General features: G+C 37.3%; 1 long non-coding RNA gene across 1 annotated transcript; it reads right to left on the bottom strand.

The window, feature by feature from the left end:
* Positions 1–7,009: 7,009 nt before the first annotated feature.
* LOC120268795 lies at positions 7,010–10,334 on the bottom strand. Its single transcript, XR_005539029.1, has 2 exons — positions 10,121–10,334; positions 7,010–7,233 (listed from the first exon to the last, which is right to left on the bottom strand). It is a non-coding gene; the product is annotated as an uncharacterized LOC120268795 (long non-coding RNA).
* Between the last annotated feature and the right edge of the window lie 10,395 nt (positions 10,335–20,729).

Genomic DNA, 20,729 nt, shown 5'->3' with positions numbered 1-20,729 from the left:
GCTATCTGGTAAGTCATCAGGGAAGACATCCTGGAACTCATCTAAGAGAGGGAGAACTACTTTTAAGATTTCTAGACCTTCCAAGTGTTAGGTAATATCGCAAAAATCAAATAACATAAAGAGAACATGCGGAAGCAATAATAAATTTGTGATATGTTCTAATTGTTTTAATGAACACCGTAATTTAATTAAAAGGCTTTGAAAATGACCTCTTAATGATTTTCCTTTTCTTTGATGCGCCAAATTTATCTCTCGGATTGTCGTAGATCTTCTAGCGCCGAACGAAAGTCCCACGGCTCTAGATCACACGCCGGAATTAAGAGACAATCTCCTCTTCTTCTCCAAATAGCGGCTATTATTAGAGAGGAAGAGAGAGATCGGGGATTTTCTCACAAGAGAATTAAATTGAGTTAATTCTATGGTTAGAGAGGAGTCATATTTATAGAGACTTCATAAAACATGATAAACATTATTCAATTATGAGTTCTATTGAAAATATGAACCTTCATAATATGATAAAGATCATTCAATTATGAAGTCCTATTCAAAATATATACCTTCATAATATAATAAACATTAATATAGAAGTTTTGTTAGAAATATGAGTTCTAATCTAACTAAAATCACTTTTGTCTTTGAGTCCTTATAATTTTGATTATTTATTCGACTCCATTGAATTTAAATCAAAATTTAAACTTAAGACAAAAACTCTAGACTAATTTACAATTTCACTCATACCATGACGTAAAATTAGTAAATTAACAATTTTACCCCTGCACTCAAGACGAGACTGATTCTTTATCCTTTTAAGCGTGGCTCCCTAGGTTCGTTCCGATTGACAATGGGAGGATACCAAAGGACGTGGGTGACACCTAGCCAGCCCCGTGGCCCCACGTCATAACCCAATTGAACACGAATGAGTAGATCATTACGAACCTTTCCGATTATGATTACCATATGTGTATAAACCTTTCATTCTTGTATCCCAACCGAGTGAGAGCCACAATAATTGGCAAACTCACTGAACTCGATCATATGCAAATAACTACAGTGTGGTAAGATTACCAAACTATCCTTCGTGCTCCACATAATTAGTTTGACTGCCTTGGCCAAGGTCTTCTAATCTTACATACTTATAATCGCATATGATACTGACTCGTTTTCTTCCGAGAGAACAAATTCTGTCTTGGTGATCACTTACAACTGCTACTTGCCCGATATAGTCGCACTTCGAGGTTGGCCCTACCAAAAGGTAAACTGAACCTAACAACTCTAGTAATAGACTAGACGTCACAAGTACATTGTGATCATGATGCCTCAGATCTAAGGTCCACTTATATGATCATAACCAACAATCCCAATCATTACTGTCAAAGAGTAAAACCCATGTGATTGGATTGCTGCGAGTCATGTTCGAATACACCAATCCCAGTGATGCATTTATCACACATGCTCCCACTATTCTATAATATTCAACTAGCACTCTTTGTTAAAGTATATGTCATACAAATCCTTATGAACCTTTAACGCCCAATTAAAGATTCTTTGATTTGCAAACTATTTAAGTGTATAAGTATCAAGCCCTTCTAGTGCTCTCCTATTTATCCCACAAAGAGTAGAAGGTTTAACTTAATACACATGGACTATGATATTTAAAACTAATTATAATGCCATCACAAGATTTATATGAACATCAAAATAAATGCCTATTTAATAAGAATAAGAATGTATAATACAAATGAAATGCCCTAATACAAGTATCCTCGTTGGCATTCGAGAGCATAATCCTAACACCAAGTTCTCGGTAACCGCCTTCTCGAGCAAGAAGAACGTGTTTCCCAAATCCAGCAACTCCCTTTCGAATGGTGCATAAGACAATAGGTTGACGTTAGCAGGAGGTGGATTCTCCACCGGCTTGGTAGGCACCAGTACAATCTTCACTCTCCCAAATGCGAAGCTGTAAGAGTTCGAGTGGCCGTCAAGCATAACTCTCCGATTGTCCTGCCAGGGCCTTCCCAATAGTAGGTTATACGCATCCATAGGAACTATGTCACATTATACTTCATCTCTATACTTTGCGCCGATCGAGAAAGCAACCAATGCTTACTTGGAAACGGTCAGTTCACCTCCCCGCTTGAGCCAAGCCAATTTGTACGGAGTTGGATGCCGTTCAATGGTGATCTTGAGCTTTTACACGACAGCCTCAGAGATAATGTTTTCACAGCTACCTGCATCAATTTCAAATCTACACATCTTACCTAGGAGGGTGCAGGTGGACTGGAAGATGTTAGTTCTCAACCAGTCATCTTCGGTAGCCCGTGGTGTCAAACAAGATCTGTGTATAACTAGAGCACTCCCGACGTCTTCCTCAACTACCTCCTCATTAAGGTCACCTTTGTCAAATAGTGGGGGGCTACATCGGTTGTGTCTTCTTCCTTCTCTGCCAACATAATTCTCTTGCCCATCTTCCTACAGTCCGCTTGACGATGCCCCTTTTCTCCACAACTAAAACACTGGATAGTGCTATTGGTTCCCCTCACAACTGTGGTACCTGCAAGTCGGTCAGTTGTAACCCCTCCTCGAGTTATACCAGTCAGACCAACGCCAATCGATCGACTGTCTCCAGGTGTCGCCCCTGAGCTTGTAGGGGCTAAGCGTCGTTGTTGCCGTTTGATAATTAATGCTTACTAGTGGGAGGACGACACAGAGATCGGGTCGAAACAAGTTAACGGTCTCCTGAATCTGGACTTGCAACCCTCCCATGTATCGCGCCACCAACTGGTCTGTTGATTCTTGAATCTCATTTTGAGCCAGCAACTAATATAACTCAATTGTATACTCCTTCATGGAGTGCGTGCCTTGGCGAAGATTGTGCAAACGACTGAAAATCAAATGCTGGTAGTTGTGGGGCAAGAAATTTGAGTGCATGTACTTCTTCATCTTCTCCGAAGAATTAATTTTGTCCTTGCCAGTCTACTATGACTCAATTTTAGTTATTGCCACCATGCAGTTGTGCGACCACGAAGCCTTGGTGCCACCAACAGAACCCTACTGTCCTTGGGGACCGCCTTGAACTCTAAAATTTTCTCAACTGTAGTCAACCAGTCAAGGAATTCTTCCGCTTTGCAAACCACCATGAAATTTTGGAATCTCAATCCGTATGCCAGATTTCCATCGTCTGTCTTCATCGCATGGGCTTTTTAGTATCTCCCCCACGATTGTGCCCCTCCCGCTGCCATGCTTGCGCTATGTCCACAAAGTAGCTGTTATCCTCGTCTAACAAGTCTTCACCCCCACTCTCCGAGGCACGACTTTGATTTGTGCTTCCCATCATATGTGCAAACCTTTCGGTCAATTCCACCATCATTCGCTCCATTCGAAGGTCCAAGAGGCGACCAACCCACTGTTCAAAATGGACATCATCATCACGCTCGTAGATCTCCTCCATCTGTCGAGTAGGGTGTTCTCATCCATGTGGTGGCATGATCGATTGGTACCAAACTGATGCAGCGGTATGCATGTAAACCGTTGATTTGTGCACAAATATCCGTTAGTAAGCCGTCCAACACTTGTTGACGGAAGATAACCAGAATTGGAAAAAAGAGTAAAATCTTATTACTCAATAAAATAATGATCACAAAACTGTTTTACTCTTGCATGTAGGATTACAATAAATAGCCGAACTAAAGATACAAAAACATCCCTAAAAAGGAGATATATTTGAAAATATGCCAAAAATGGCAAATTCTCAAATTATAACAAGAAATAAAAGGCTAAACAAATAAAGACTACTGCTAAAAACAACTTACAAATTAGAGATTTCTAGCCTAAGATATAATGAAATCAATTATTACTATAAATGACAAAATTAGGGGTTTCGAGGCCTAAATGATTAAATTTGGCCGAATTTCGGTATAACTCACGAGCTTGTGCAACAAGCTGGTGACTTTTGTTTGTTGACCCATTTTACATCAAATTAGACCCATAAAACCCAAAAAACTCCAACGCTAGGAAAAATGGCCAAGATGCCCCTCGGTTAGGTTGAGTCTGATTTTTGCATGAATGCGCAGGCTAGCTCCTTGATACGCCCCACATCAATTTATCTTTTGTTGTTTTACATTTTTCTTGCTCTTTGAATGTTTTGATTTGTTTATGAGTGGCTAATTGAACTCTAGCTTGATATTTTTGCTTGTGGATGGACTGTGATTGATACCTTCATAATAAATTTATTTTTGTGATGTTATTCTAGATGAGTCGGTGCTTATTTAGTAGATATTTGTAGTCTATGGAATTTTAATATAGATGATGCTTTAGTTGATGCATATTTGCATCAACAAACAATGGGAATTAGAATTGGTGGCACCTTCACGACACATGCATTAGAAAACAGTGTCAATGAATTGAAGGGAAAATTTCCGGATAGACCAATAGATAAGGAAAGGGCTCAAAACCGCATGAAAAATATGAAAAAAGCGTTTACCAAATGCTATGATATATTCAAGAATGGGATGAGTGGATTCGCTTGGAATCCAACAAAGGAGATGTGGGAAGCTGAGCCTGGAGTATGGCAACACTTAATTAAAGTGAGTGTTTTAGTACAAGTAATGCAAGTTAATATTCATATTATAAGATGTAATCTTCTTACTGTTGCTCTATTTATAAGCCAAACCAGATCCTGCTGAGTGGATGAATAAAAGTATCAGAAATTATGACAAGTTAGTTCAACTCTATAAACAAGATAAAGCAACTGGACAACATGCTAAGACCGCATCAGAAATGAGACGAAGAAGAGCTCAAAATTCAATGAATGCATCTGGTGGACCTCATTCATGGGACACAATTGATGATATTAATTTCATGGTTTCCCAAAACACAGCAAACTTAGAAAATTTGGGAGAGAATGAAATTGAGTTCGCAGAGGAAGCATCTACTGAAGCTTCAAGGTCTTCCATGTCCAAGAAAGCTAAAAGGTCCGATAGTCGTGATGATGTTACTGTGTTAGCTACTGGGATGGAGTCAGTATCGAATGCGATTGTTTAATCAACACCTGCAATAGTCCAAGTATCTAACACAGTATTGGGTGTGACCACCCAAATTATGAATAAACTTGGTCAAAACCAAGATCCAATTAAAGCATCAGATGTGTGGGCTACACTATTGAATTTAGGGTTCTCACAACCTTTTTAAGCCAAGCTCATTTGTTTCTCATGAAGGATCCAAAGATGTTGAAAGCTATAATGGGATGCCCGGATGAACATCGTAAGTCGTTGTTGATTTCAATGGGCTATGACCAAGAATCGCGTGATTGAAAAAAAATGAAAGGTAAGTTATTGAACATTGGTGGAAAGTTTTGTGTATATCTCAATATCATTCATGTTACTAATTATAATCTTCGTTATTTGTAACATGGCTGAACGGGTAAAAAACATGGGTTTCTATATATACATATATATGTTTTTGTCTTTGCTATTTATCTTTCTTAGTATTGGTCATTGAATATCTTTACATATCAATCTTAGCATTTGCCATTGTGATCTTCTGATGCAGGCAATGAAAAGTTTATTTCATTTGAGGGAAGTTTGCTTCATGCTTATGGATCTTGGGGTTGATAATGATTTCTGATTTAGATGATGATGATGATGAATGATGAAAAGCAAGTGTTTCACTGTTTTGAGTATTATGTTTAGTTTCTTTCTTTCGTTGTTATTGTTTTTGTCATGTATGTGACATGTTGGTTTTGGGTATTTTGTGTGTAATGTTTGGGATGATGATGATGATGTATGTGTTTATTGGAACTTTGATTATTGTTTTTGATGTTTGTTTCTTCTTGTTGTTGATGTTATTGTATGTTTTGGTATTTTGTTTTTGGTTTGATGGAAACAGGAAGGGTTTGGGATGGAGAATGAGATATTAAGAATATTTATTTATTTATTTATTTTTATAATTGTGGAGAATGAGATATTTGTTTTTCTTTTATTTTTGTCATGTAGTGTTGTAAAATTTTTGTTGTAAATGAAACATTAAATTTTTTGGTATATATGATACACCTTTTAATAGTAAAGCATTCATGGACACCATATAATTGTGAAGACTGAAGAGCCTCTACCAATATTAATTAATTTTAAACTATAAAAGAATATTAATTAATATAATAATATTAATTAATATAGCAATAAGCAAGGGAGATGTTTATGTAAACAAGGAGAGAATCATGTAAGTTTCATTTGACTGGATTTGAAACTCTTTGAATTTGAAAATCCTTGGAATTGAGAAATCCTGTGTTTGTTTCAAAGGATATGAATGTCCTTTGTATTTTCAAATCCCAAAGTCATGGGATTATGGAATTCAGCCAAAATGATCGAATTCCAAAATCCCATCCAGATGAATCCCTCACATAACTTGCACGTGAGTGATTTTTGGGATTTTAATAATTAATATATTATATAATTGATACATTATATTATATTATATTATATTAATATATAATTAATATTAATAATATAATATATAAATCTAAATTTACAAATCTTTCCAACCAAACACAAAATTAACAGCCAACCAAACACAAAATTAACACAAAATTCTGTGATCCAGTATTACACATAAATTCAACCAAACACTGGATTTGACTCTTCTGAATTTTCAAATACAAGGATTTGTAAATACAAATCCACTGCATTTTCAACTACATCCAACCAAAATGCCTAATTATAAATGAAATTATAACTTTTGTGTTTCAACATAAGGGTAATTTGGTAATATTACTATAAAACTTTATCTTCAATTACCTTCAAACCAAATATAACAATGTTTTAAAACCTCAATTTACTTTACCTTGCCTCAAACAAAAAAGGGTTTAAAAACTTTTTTTTACCTTCTATTACTTTACTTTACCTTATTTTATAAAACCTCCCAAAGCCTTCATTTAAGCAGACCGTTAAATAAATGATACCAAAACTAGAAATTATATCTTTAAAATAATTTAAAATAAACACATTCTACAAAACGAAAAACTGAACATCTCATTAAAAAATTGAAAATAAAACACATTGTGACACAATTTATACTGACATTGTGACAAATTATAAACTAGAACAGAATTTTAAGCTACACAATCTTCCACTGTTGGTTTCAATTGAAAAAGAACTAAAGAAACACAAATTTGCTTTGGTGCATAAGTACTTGATCATGTCATCAGGCAAAAGATGGAGCCTCCAATTTGCAGTTGGTTATCTGCAGAGAAGAAAACAAGATAGGTAAGTCTAATATCCATCAGTAAAGAAGAGAATAGTATAGTTTAATCATTTCTGATTATTTCCCTTGGCCTCCAACACGTAAAGATATTGCTCTTCACATTTATACCCAAATCATGTCTCAACAACAGTAGCAAGGTATAAACCTTAAAATAATATCCAATATATGGTGGTTGTCTCTAGAATTTATTTAAGATATAGTTTTAGCTTTTTGAGAGTTTTCTTTTGGCCCTTGACAAAGCAATGTGAACAGAAAGGATTCATTTTAGCTGGTCCGAGCTAGTCGAGACTAATGGTTTGTTATTATTGCTGTCGAGAGTTTTCTTTGGAACTAAAAGATAACCATAAATAAGATTTGCAAAACTCAAACCCAGTCCTCATGTGTTTTTCTTTTTAAGCTTAAATTTGTTTACGTACAAATCGAACTCAAATTGAACAGTTAAAAAATCACCAATATATGAACTTATTCAGTTAATTCTTTTTCTGAAATTTATTTCTCCTAGTCCAGCTAATTGTCTTATTTGTATACCGTGTGATATGCAATCAAGCTATTATTTCCCACATCAAAGATCAACTTATGAAAGTGAAAGGAGGAAAAAACTGCTAATAAAGGGGAAAAAAACAAAAGCACACATATACACTTCTGCTTCGTTTTCAAGACTTCATCAGTCACATTGAAAATTTTATTGACATTTAAACAAAGTATAGCAAGAAAAAAATATTTAAAAAGCTTGATCCTACACACTAACATTACCAAGCCACCAAAGAAAAAAAGAAGTATACACTTCCAAACCTTGGTTTCTTCCAAGAAAGGTATTAGAAGGACACGATGTTTGTCAATGAAATCTTGACAAAACTTTAATGGCCTTGTCCGCAGAGAAATTACATGAAAGAAAAAACCATTACGCAGATGAGGCTAGATGAAGTACTTTTGGAGTACTGTTCACTCAGTTGCAGTACAACAAAAACCTTGAACTCTCAATGAGATTGGTTAGAAGCATTATATGATAGTTATACCACAAACTGAAAGTTTGATTAAGGTAATACAAATTAGAACCAAGGTATCACTTCTTGGGTTTCCTTCTCTTGAAATTTCCCTATATATAAAATGGTGAAAAATCTAAGGGTGTATCAATTATAAAACAGGTAAAAATATAGGCTTAGTTATCACTAAGCATCAATAGAACAAGAGAAAACCCAATCCTTGTTAGGAATTTACAGTATCTTCTTTACCTCCCGATGCTTGTTGGGGAAATGATACCAAAATTTTCTAGTGGAAAACCTGGATGAGAGTAAAAGTACTTGTAAAAGTGATATTCAGCCCAAAAGTAAAGGATCTGGCTTAACATCTATGTCATAACAAAGGAGCTAGATAGAGGAGTAGTTGACTCTAAGTTCAACATTTGGTACTATGAATTAGATTATACATGTCCCTATATAAGATCAAAGATAAACATTAACATACATGATAGAATACATAATCTATAATGCAACTACCGGATGTAGGAAACAGTTGGCTCAAAGGAGATAGTAGTTAGAGTAATCTAGTATATAATCAAACCCGATAGCTGAGAAATGATTTTAAATCAATTCTTCATGCTGTGCATGACTTCCCAAAAATAACTAAATAAACCGGCTAGTGTGATGTTGATCATCCAATGTTGTGCCATTACAAATCTAAATCATTACTGAAAATTGTTTTATGAAAATACATCATTCATTAAAATAAACACTTTGTTAAAATTCAAAAACAAAGTTAATGAAACGAAGAACTTTTCAAATAGTGTAAAATATTAAAGAAAACAAACAAGAAACTGGAAATGGGGGAAAAAAACAAAAAGCAGTGGCAGAAAGAAAAATCTTACACATGAGATGACTTTGTAAGCACAGTTTTTGAAGAAACAAAATCTTCACCAATTCAATTGACCTTATATCCTGCAATATCCTGGGTATGGATAGATTGCAAGCGTGCGTGTGCTTGTTTATGAGTGTTGTAACTGAGGGTACTTAATTATTAGATTGGACATAAACAAGCAGTCCTAATTATGACAGGTGAGCATATGAATGGACGTGGTTGGTAATTTGGTATACTCATGGGTAATGGTTTGTTTGAGATCCTACATAGCATGTTATAAGGTAATGAATGAGTTAACCAACAAACAAATAAAGCACTCGTATAAAAAAAATGATGATGAACACTATTTCTATCAGCGCCCAACCACCTTGAAGGATTTTACATATAAGCACCAAGAATAGAGACAAATATAATTACGAAATAAAATACAGAGAATTCACCCAATTTTAGGTTAGGTCAATATATATGTCGAAAGAAATATCTCCTATAAAAAATTCTGATGAATATCCCACCTTCCTGTTAACTCCAAACTAAGTTATCAATCTCTCTATTAGCGAAAGAAAGATTATAAGAACAAAAGAGGTATTCTATCTAAATCAAGAAGAGCACAAGGACCTATTTCAAGAAAACTCTAATCATCTTCCCCTTTATATCCTGTCTTAAATCAAATATAATTGTATAACCAATAATAAAAACATATCTCAAATTATCTTTATATAAAATCAGTAAACATAGTTGAAATAATTAAAAGGATTTAGATATCAGCAAATTAACCCAACAATTCAAGTTATTTTCATCAGGACAATATGGCATGCTTAAATTAAAAAATTAAGCTCATAAATGAGAATCCAACAGATTCAAGTTATGCCGATTATATGAGTATTCTCTTTAAAGGAAAATAAATGTGTTTTCATGGAGGTGTAAACCATGAGAAAAATATGCAGTACTGCTAAAAGCAAAGATCAAGGTATAATAAATAAAAAGAAGCATTTCATAAAGAGTGAAAAGTCACCTAGTCAAAGCAACAACAAAGAGTGGATGAAACAATGGCTGTTCAATGGCTTGTGGACATCTGCTCAATATACTTTCCAAGACATGAGTGACTGAACGATTTCTTGTGCCTGTTTATATAAACATGCCACAAGGCCATTGGAAAGCATGAAATCTTTGTCTCAGACCGACGAAAAACATGGGCTATCTTATTAACAGATATAGATTGATTTTTCTCTTTCAATGCCTGCATTTCTGCATATCAATAAAGTTTGGTGTCCAATGCATTTCTGGATCTCAAAAAAATTTCATAACCAAAAATATTTCAGATTGCTCTACTCTTCTGCAGAAATCTATTCTGCTGTATTCACATTTCTGCAGTATTTCACATCTTTGCAGCTAGAAATTTTCACAACCTCAATAATCAATAAATGCTGATGTCAAAAATAAATAAACAAGCACAACTGCACACTTTTTTTTTGTTTTTTTTAATTACTTGCAATGCTGATGCAGCGGTATACTCGAACTGTTGATTCGAGCATGAATACTCAGTACAAGTCTTCAAAACCTGTTGATCAAAGATAGCCAGGAATTAGAAAATGGAGTAAATTTTATTACTCAAGAGAATAACTATTACAAAACTGATCATACTCTCGCCCATAGGCTTACATTAAATAGGAAAAATCAAAGATATGAAAATAATCCTAAAACGGAGATAATTCGAAAATATACCAAAAATGGTAAATTTTCAAATACCGGCAAGAAATAAAAGAGTTAACAAAATAAATGCTAACGCCATAAACGTCTTACAAATCAGAGATTTCTAGCCAAAGGAATAGCGAAATCAATTATTACTAAAAATAGCAAAATCAGGGTTTTCGAGGCCTAAACGATGGAATTTGGTCGAAATCATGCATGACTCACGAGTTTGCTGTGCAAACTCGTGACACAGCAAACTCGTGACTTGTGTCCGTTGGTCCGTTTCCCATCAGACTAGGCCCAAGAAACCCAAAACTCCACCGCCCGGCGAATTACTAAAATACCCTTATTACTTCGAGTCTCACTTCCACATGAACGCGCATGCCATTTCCTCAATACGGCCCGCATCATTCTCCCCAGGCGGGATAGAATTCGACCCCGAATTTTCATCATCTGAAGAGTCTCCATAGTAGGGTAACAAATGTTTGATATTGAAGACATCCGCCATTCGGATATGGCTAGGGAGTTGAAGCCGGTGAGGCATTGGAATTAATCTTCTCAATAATCTCGACAGGGCCCAATGCCATGAGCTTACTATACTCCCCAACAGAAAAGCGCTCTTTAGATAACACAGCCCACACAAAGTCACCCACCTCGAACTCACTATGGTGGCGGTGTTGAGTCGAGCATGCCTCTTAGTAACGTTCATTTGAGGAAGTTAAATTGTCAAAGAGCGGTCTTGTGAATGTCTTGTAACCCCGTGACAAAAATCGGCAGCCCTTTCCATGGACTTTAGTCTTTGCCGGGAAGGGAAGGAGGTCAAGTGGTCCACGTGGAAGCACCGAATACACCACCTGAAATGGGGTGAACCACAGACTCTGTTGGTAGTATGGTTGTGAGCGAACTCTGCCTGATTCAACTTCATGTCCCACCCTTTCGGATGGTCCCCCACAAGGCAACGCAGCAAGTTACCCAAGGAGCGATTGACAACTTGATGCGCCCATCCGATCGAGGATGATATCACCTGCTTCATGTTAAGTTGCGTATTCAATATCTTCCACAGGCTTCGCCAAAAGTGACTAAGAAACCGTGTATCCCTGTCGGAGACAATGGAGGACGGAAGGCCATGGAGCCGGTAGACATCCTGAAAGAAGAGTTGGGCGACATTGACAGCATCCGTAGTTTTCTTGCAGGGGATGAAGTGCGCCATCTTGGAAAAGCGGTCTACCACAACAAAAATTGAATCACTGCCACACTGGGTATGGGGTAGTCCAAGTACAAAGTCCATGCTGATGTCTGTCCACGGCCGTAAGGGTACTGGCAGCGGCATATAAAGGCCGGCGTTGGTGGCTCCCCCTTTGGAGATCTGGCAAATCCGGCACCGTTGGACAAATTTTTCCACCTCCTTGCGCATGCCCGGCCAGAAGTAGGAAGACTGAACCAAGTGGAGTGTTCGGTCCCGTCCCACATGCCCTTCGCCATGCAATTCCCTAATGATCTGCATCCGTAGGCTGCAATCTGGAATACAGAGCTGATTTCCCCGGAATAAGTACCCATCATGCAGCACGAAATTCGTTCGCTTTGCCGCTTGGACATCCAAGAAAATCTCCGAAAAATATGGGTCAGTAGCAAATAAATCACTAAAAGAGTCAAAACCGGGTACCTCGACTCTCATTGTGACCAAAAGGTTGCTCCGCCTACTGAGTGCGTCCGCCACACGGTTAGAGACGCCAGCTTTATGCTTAACAACAAAGGTGAACTCATCGAGAAAGTTCATCCACCGACCATGGCGCGCGGACAACTTATCTTGCTGGTGGATATGTCGGAGGGTGGCATGATCTGTGTACAAGATAAACTCCGGATGAATCAAATAGTGTCTCCATCGCTTGATAGCCTGGACCACTGCATAAAATTCGATGTCGTATGTGTTGTAGTTCAGGCGGGCCCCTGATAATTTCTCGCTAAAATAGGCGACAGGCCACCCTTGTTGGCTTAACACACCCCCAATGCCGACCTTCGAGGCGTCAGTATGCAACTCAAATGCATGGTTGAAGTCTGGCAGTGTCAGGACCGGTGCAGTGGTTAAGCGCTGCTTCATGAGATGGAACGCCGCATCTGCTTCAGGTGTCCATAAGAACTTGCTCCCCTTCACACACTCAGTAAGAGGCGCCATAATACTGCTGAAATGTGAGATGAATCGTCTGTAGAATGAAGCGAGGCCATAGAAACTCCTCACCTCAGTGATACTTGTGGGAGTCGGCTACTGTTGTATTGCCGTGATCTTGGACTCATCCACCTGTATCCCGGCTCCTGAAACAACATAACCAAGAAATAATACCTTGGGTGTGAAGAAAACACACTTCTTTCTTGCTGCATAGAATTATTGGGATCGAAGAACAGCCAGGACATCCCGAACATGCAAAAGGTGCGCTTCTTGGTTTGGACTATAGATGAGGATCTCGTCAAAGTATACAACCACTGACTTGCCAATGAAGGGCTGCAGTAGTTGATTCATGACCCTCATTAACGTGCTGGGGGCGTTGGACATACCAAATGGCATCACCATCCATTCGTATAGTCCCTCACGCGTCTTGAAGGCGGTCTTCCATTCGTCACCAGGCCGCACACGTATTTGGTGGTACCCGCTCTTCAGGTCAAATCGGGTGAACACCATAACACCACTAATCTGGTCGAGCAAGTCATCTAAGCGAGGGATAGGAAACCGGTACCTGATAGTAATTTTGTTGATGGCTCGACTATCGACACACATGCGCCAAGTGCATCCTTCTTTGGCGTCAAAAAGGCTGGGACCGCGCATGGGCTCATGCTTTCGCGGATGTGCCCCTTCGCCAGCAGCTCCTCCACTTGCCGCCTTAATTCCTCATGCTTCCTTGGACTCATTCGGTAATATGGTCGGGTGAGGCGGAGATGAGCCCAGTTGTGAGATCCACATGGTGCTTTGGATGTCTCGAAGAGGTGCGAGGCCCTCCGTGAGGTCATCGGGGAAGACATCCCCGAAACTCCTCCGTAAGAGGAAGAACAACTTTTGGAATCTCTACATCTTCCAAGCCTTCAGCTGATCGCCTTCTACCGAGTAAGATGAACGCCGCTTTACGCCCCCTTCAACTCCCTTTCCGAATGGTGCATAAGACAGCAGGTTGATGTTGGTTGATGGTTACTTCTCCATTGGTTTGCTGGGTACTAGCACCAACTTTACTCCTCTGTAGGTGAAACTGTAGGAGTTCGCGCGCCCATCATGGAAAACCCTCCGATCATACTGCCAGGGTCTTCCTAATAATAAATGGCATGCATCCATGGGCACGACATCACACCATGCTTCATCCCTGTACTTCGCGCCGATGGAGAACGTAACCAAAGCTCGTTTGGATACTGTCAACTCTCTCCTCTCTTTAGCCATGCTAATTTGTACGGTGCAGGATGTTGTTCAGTGGAAATCCGGAGCTTCTGCACAGCTTCTTCAGATATAATGTTCTCACAGCTACCTGCATCAATTACGAACCGACATACCTTACCAAGAATAGTACAGGAGGAGTGGAAGATATTGGTTCGCAACCATTCGTCTTCCGTAGCTCGAGGCGTCAGGCAAGATCTGCGCACAACTAGAGCCATCCCCACATCTCCCTCAACTATCTCTTCATCGAGGTTACCCTCATCATACAGTGGTGGAAGTACTTTGGTTGTGTCTTCTTCCTCTTCCGCCAACATAACTCGTTTGCCCCCTTTCTGACAGTCGGCTTGGCGGTGACCTCTCTCTCCACAACTGAAGCATTGTATATTGTTGTTGCTGCCTCCTCGGCATGATGGCATCCACCCGATCGAGCGGTGGGAGCCGCTCCCCGAGTCACACCACTCGGGGCTAGTGCCGATCATGCTCGCTACCATCGGGAGCCCCACCCGAGCTCATAGAGGATGATCGTCGCTGTTGTCCGCTCAATAATTAGTGCTTGGCGATGGGCGCGAGATGGAGATTGGATCGAATAGGTTGACTGTCTCCTGGATCTGAGTGCGCAAGCCACCAATATACCTTGCCACTAACTGATCTATGGATTCTTGAACTTCATTCCGATCCAACAACTGGTAGAACTCAGTGGTGTACTCCTCCACAGTGTGCGTTCCTTGGCGAAGATTGTGCAATCAGCTGAAGATTATGCGCTGATAATTGTGGGGTAAGAAGTTAGAGCGCATGTGTTTCTTCATCTTCTCCCAAGAATTGATCTTGCCTTTTCCCAACCTACTGTGGTTGAGTTTTAGTTGTTGCCACCATGCGGTTGCACACCCACACAGTCGTGTTGCCACTAGCGTCACTCTTCTGTCCTCCGGGACTCCTTTGAACTCCAAGACTTCCTCGACCGTGGTAAGCCAATCAAGGAACTCCTTCGCTTGTAGTCCACCATGGAATTCTGGAATATCTACCCGTATGCCAGATTCCCAATGCCTATCTTCATCGCGGTGGTGACGGTGTCAACCCCACGATCTCGTCCTCCCCGACGCCCTATGATGTCAGCAAAGTAACCATTGTCTTCCTCCATGGTGCCATCACTCCCACTCTCGGAGACACGCCCTTGATTGCCGCCACCCATCAATTGGGCAATCTGTTCAGTCAATTCCTCCATCATCCGCTCCATCCGAACATCCAAGACGCGGCCAACATGCTGCTCAAATCTAGCATCGCCATCAAGATCGTAGATCTCCTCCATCCTTTGTGTAGGTCGTCCCGTACTACGTCCTCGCGGTGCCATGATCGCTTCGGCTCTGGTACGAAACTGATGCAGCGGTATACTCAAACTGTTGATTCGCGCACGAATACCCAGTACAAGCCTTGAAAACCTGTTGATCAAAGATAACCAGGAATTAGAAAAAGGAGTAAATTTTATTACTCAAGAGAATAACTATTACAAAACTGATCATACTCTCACCCATAGGCTTACATTAAATAGGAAAAATCAAAGATATGAAAATAATCCTAAAACGGAGATAATTCGAAAATATACCAAAAATGATAAATTTTCAAATATTGGCAAGAAATAAAAGAGTTAACAAAATAAATGCTAACGCATATAAGCGAGCTTACAAAATCGTAGATTTCAAAGCCAAAGGAATAATGAAATCAATTATTACTAAAAAAATAGCAAAATTAGGGTTTTGAGGCCTAAACGACTGGAATTTTGGCCGAAATCATGCATGACTCACGAGTTTGCGTGACTTGTGTCCGCTGGGTCTGCTTCCCATCGACTAGGCCCAAGAAACCCAAAAACTCCACCGCCCGGCGAATTACTAAAATACCCTTATTACTTCGAGTCCCACTTCCACATGAACGCGCATGCCATCTCGTCAATACGGCCCGCATCAAATGCTTCACAAGTGATCTCAAAAGCTCAGCTTTTTACAAATAACAGCAAAGAGACAAGCCCAAGCACAGATGTAAAACAAAGTAAAAATAAGCGATTGATCAAACTCATTATTGTATCAGTATCAAGAAACCTAATTTTCTATCCAAATCCAATACATCCAACTTGTTAATCCTTTCTCTATTCTGGTTAAGCTTAAAGCACAATGCAGAAAGATGCAAATTTGAAATATTCCAAGTCAAACAATCACCAATCAGATCCAAACCAAAACCTCAAAAAATACATCAAATCCCTAAAACCTAAACAACCAAACCCAATATCTCAATCAAAAACCACAAAATGGCCGAGAAAAATCCACCAAAAGCAAGATCTGGAGACCTACAACCAGGACCTCAGCATCAGATCATGAAAAATTTCGTGGATCAACAAGCATATATAAGATCAAGAGAAAGGATTGCCAGAACGAGCGAAAGAGAGGCTTTGCTCGTTTGAAGTTTCGTTCTTTCTAATCCCTTCCTTTTAAATCTCTCGCTTTATAATTATATAATAATCTCTATAATAATAACAATTACTTCAACTAATCACCAAGGTAATCAAACCCGGACCGACCTAACTGGTTCAATCGGAAAAACTAGGAACCAGCCATGTGGCCGGTCCAGATATATCCCATTAAACCGGATATGAAAAAATCCGATGTTAACCCCGTGATCTGAGCAGTTCAACCGGGTCACAATGTTAGGATTTTTTTTACAATATTTGATACATTATTATTATTTTCTCATAAAAAACCACAAAATCATATATATATATATATATATATATATATATATTATAAACATAACAGCATAAATTAACATTTAAAAATAAAATCCATTAATATGTTATGGTAAATACTTTCTAAAAATTTATTTTATTAAAAAAAACTAAATGAGTGTAATTTTATTATAAAATATAAAAATAAAATATTCTAACTAAATAAAAAATATAAGAAAATTTAAAACAAAATAAAAACTCAATTGAGATCAGGTAAGTTATATAATTTATTGATAAATTTTATCATCCATATAAAAAAAGGTAAGAATTAATAAATTAAATTTCTTATCTATTCTAACAAAATCAACCAATAAACAAATAAATAATTAAAAAAACTGAGAGAGTTCGATAATTATATATTAATATATTAAGTTTGTAAGTTTTTAAAAAAACATAAAATAAATTATATAATTAGAAAACACTAGTGTATATAAGGTCATTTATCAATTTAAATATCAAATTTGAGTGTTTTTTACATTATAATCATGGTTTTAATATTATATTCGCTCATTATTAATTATTATAATATTTTTTATATTTTATTATTGATCATGGTTCAACCCCGGTTCGACACTGTCGAACCCATTGACCCTTGACTCCTGGGCTTAGCCAGGATCAATGCCCGGGTCGGGTCTGACAACTTTGCTAATCACACCCATGATATATATACTCTTTGCAATCCTTCTAATTTATTTATTTTAGCTAATTATATAAATTTAAAAAAATAATCAAGATATGGTTTAGTAAAATATGCAATTGAATATAATTTATTGAAAATATATTAAATATAAAAGATAAATTTAAAAAATAATATTTAATATTTTAAAAATTATAAATGGACAAGTAAAAAAAATAAAATGGAACAAGTAGAAAAAACTGGAGGAAGTTTTATTTTAAGCGTTGATCATGAATTACTTTAAAAAAATTGGGAGGAGTTGCACTTTCCCAAAATGTAAAACTTAATTGTTGGACTACAAACTATTGTCATCCAGGGTTTCTCTGACCTACATATGCATACAAATGTGTTAAGGGATTAATTTAATCTTTTATATGACCTTAACACCATGACCTGTATGTGGGTTGTCCAAACTTTGTAAATAATAATAATAATAATAGTAATAATAATAATAATAATAATAATAATAATAATAATAATAATAATAACTTAAGTTCCTTGGCTCATATTGTTAGTTGAAAGTTTGATAGACTATTTAGTAAATTATGCAGGTGGAGATATAAAAATGAGATCTTGATGCATTATCTATGGCCTTTGGATGATGAATGTGGTGGACCAAAATAAGATGTGATCATAATCAATTTGTCCATTGTTCGGGAAATTCCATATATATTCTAATAAATAATATAAATTTGTATTTCCCACAAAATTAAACTTTATGTGTATTAATATTAGTAAATTTATTTTGATAGCATTTAAACTAAAATATTAAAATATTCATTTTTTAAAATTTTCTTTTCACTTCTATTAAATTAACTTTTCTTTTTAAAGCATCTCTTCCCAATCCAATCTCAATTATAGTTACTACAAAATAAGATTAATAAAATAGAGAGAAAAAAATTTATTCACAAACAACTTCAATTGATAAGTAAAATAAAAATAAAAAAAAAAATATATTTTTCACTTTTTTTAAGATATCCTCAAGCATGTTTTAAAAAGGATTTGTTTTATCTTAAATCTCAATTAACCTTCTTTTCCTTTTGAGTACTTAGGAGTCTTCATTTCTCCCAAAAAAAATAGCCTCTCAAACTTGCCAACCATTGGTTAATAAAGTTAAAAAAATTACTAATAAATGGGCCAATTTTCATCTTTCCCCAGCTACTAAAGAAATTTTGATAAATTCAGTTTTTCTCTCTGTTCCTGTCTATACTTTGTCGGTCTATCCCATTCCTGATTTAATCTTGTTTGGGATCTCTAAAGCAGTCCGAAAATTTTTTTTGGAGTAGGAATGGAAATGGAACGGACATCCATAATGTGAGTTGGAGTATTTTAATTGAAGATAAGTCTGAGGGAGCTTAGATATCAGAAATCTCATTCTTGCTAAACACTCCTTACTGTCCAAATATATTTTCAAATATCTCAATAATCATGATTCCTTGTGGGTGGAAATTCTAAATGATAAATACAGGAAAATTAATTTAATTTTGGCATGATCGCGCGCCTGCTAAATGCTACTGGTTTTTTCGTGGTTTATGTCATTCTGCAGCTTTCATTAAGCATAAATGTAAAATCATTTCAGTCAATCCCAAGAGCACATCTTTTCTTTGGGATCCATGGTGTTTCGACAAACCTGTGGTCCTCAAACCAACGTTCCTTAATATGACTATTGATCTTGACCAAATTCATCTCTCTGATCTTATGCATGGTGACCAATGCGACATTCAGAGTCTCAATTTTCTTTTTGGTAACCTTTCTAATAATCTTGACATTAATATGACTACTATTGATCCTCATGCTGATAATATTTGGATTTGGAATCCTAAATTTTCTTATGCTAAAATCTCTTCAGCAGTATACCATTTTTTAAACAGTCAGAATTCTCCTTTTAATACTTGGGTTGGATGGCAACTTCTTTGGCATATCCCAGTTGCTCCTCGATTGAAACATTTTATTTGGATATGCCTTAGAGGCCGATTGTCCACTTTCGCCTTCCTTCATAATATTCATCTTAGTCCAGATACTTCCTGCATTCTTTGTGGGCTTCACCGTGAAACCATTGATCACTTGTTCGAACAATGTGCCAGAATTCACGTTGTTTGGGATCAGATCAACTCTAGAGAAAACATGTCTATTTCGTTCCCTGACGAGTTTTCTTCAGAAAATTGGATCACCAACTACAGACATTCTATGCATACTCTTGCGTTAATCGCTGCAGGAGCTTGGTTCATTTGGATTTCCCGATGCAATGCAATATTCAAAAACCTTCACCCCAAGTATTCAATCATTGTCAACAGAGCCATTGCTCAGTACTTCAATAGCAATATATATAGATCCCCTCGGCAAAAAGCTTATCTTAAACAACTTCTCTAGTGCTGATGGATACTTCCTTTTCATCCATGCAACTTTGAATCGGTGCACACAAGTTAGATCGACTGGTTTTTTCTTCTCTAATGCTAATTATGTGGTTTCTCTTGCAGGTTGTCTTTCTCAGCCTTTGAATGACAGCTCTTCTGATGAAATTATAGTCCTCTAAGTTGCTCTTCAGACTGCTATCGACTTACGTACACATTCCAGTCAAGCACATTTTCTGCGCACATCATACCATTTTAGAGTTCATCCAGAGTTCAGACCAACTCACTTCTTGGAGGTTTCGTCCTCAGTTCAACAACTTAAAATTCTTATTAGATATGTGCGGACGCCCCAATATTCATCTCATTCCACTCTCCTGGAGTATACCAGCTGCTAACCTGGCTTCCATCGGCTTCAAACACCGGCATCTCAATCTTTTTCTTTTTGGAAGGGATCTTCCATATTGGATCATGCGCTCTCTTTTTGATAATGGTTTCGTTTTTTAATCTAGTTTCTCTTATTATGTTTTTCTGGAGTCTTTTGTAGCTTCAAAAAAACTAAAATTCCAGTTCTGATTGTGGAAGACTGTTCCACAAACAAAAACCATATAGTGAGTGGTTCACCTGTGCCACTCAATGATGTGCTTTTATTCCAAAGAACATCAACAAAGATCATTTAAACACAATGATGTGCTTTTATTCCATTCAAACAGTACTTATTATAGA

Source organism: Dioscorea cayenensis, chromosome 9, assembly GCF_009730915.1.
Source record: "Dioscorea cayenensis subsp. rotundata cultivar TDr96_F1 chromosome 9, TDr96_F1_v2_PseudoChromosome.rev07_lg8_w22 25.fasta, whole genome shotgun sequence".
In the NCBI taxonomy this organism is placed as follows: Eukaryota; Viridiplantae; Streptophyta; class Magnoliopsida; order Dioscoreales; family Dioscoreaceae; genus Dioscorea; species Dioscorea cayenensis.
The sequence above is the reverse complement of the archived record's forward strand: the minus strand, read 5'-3'. Positions and strand labels throughout refer to the sequence as shown.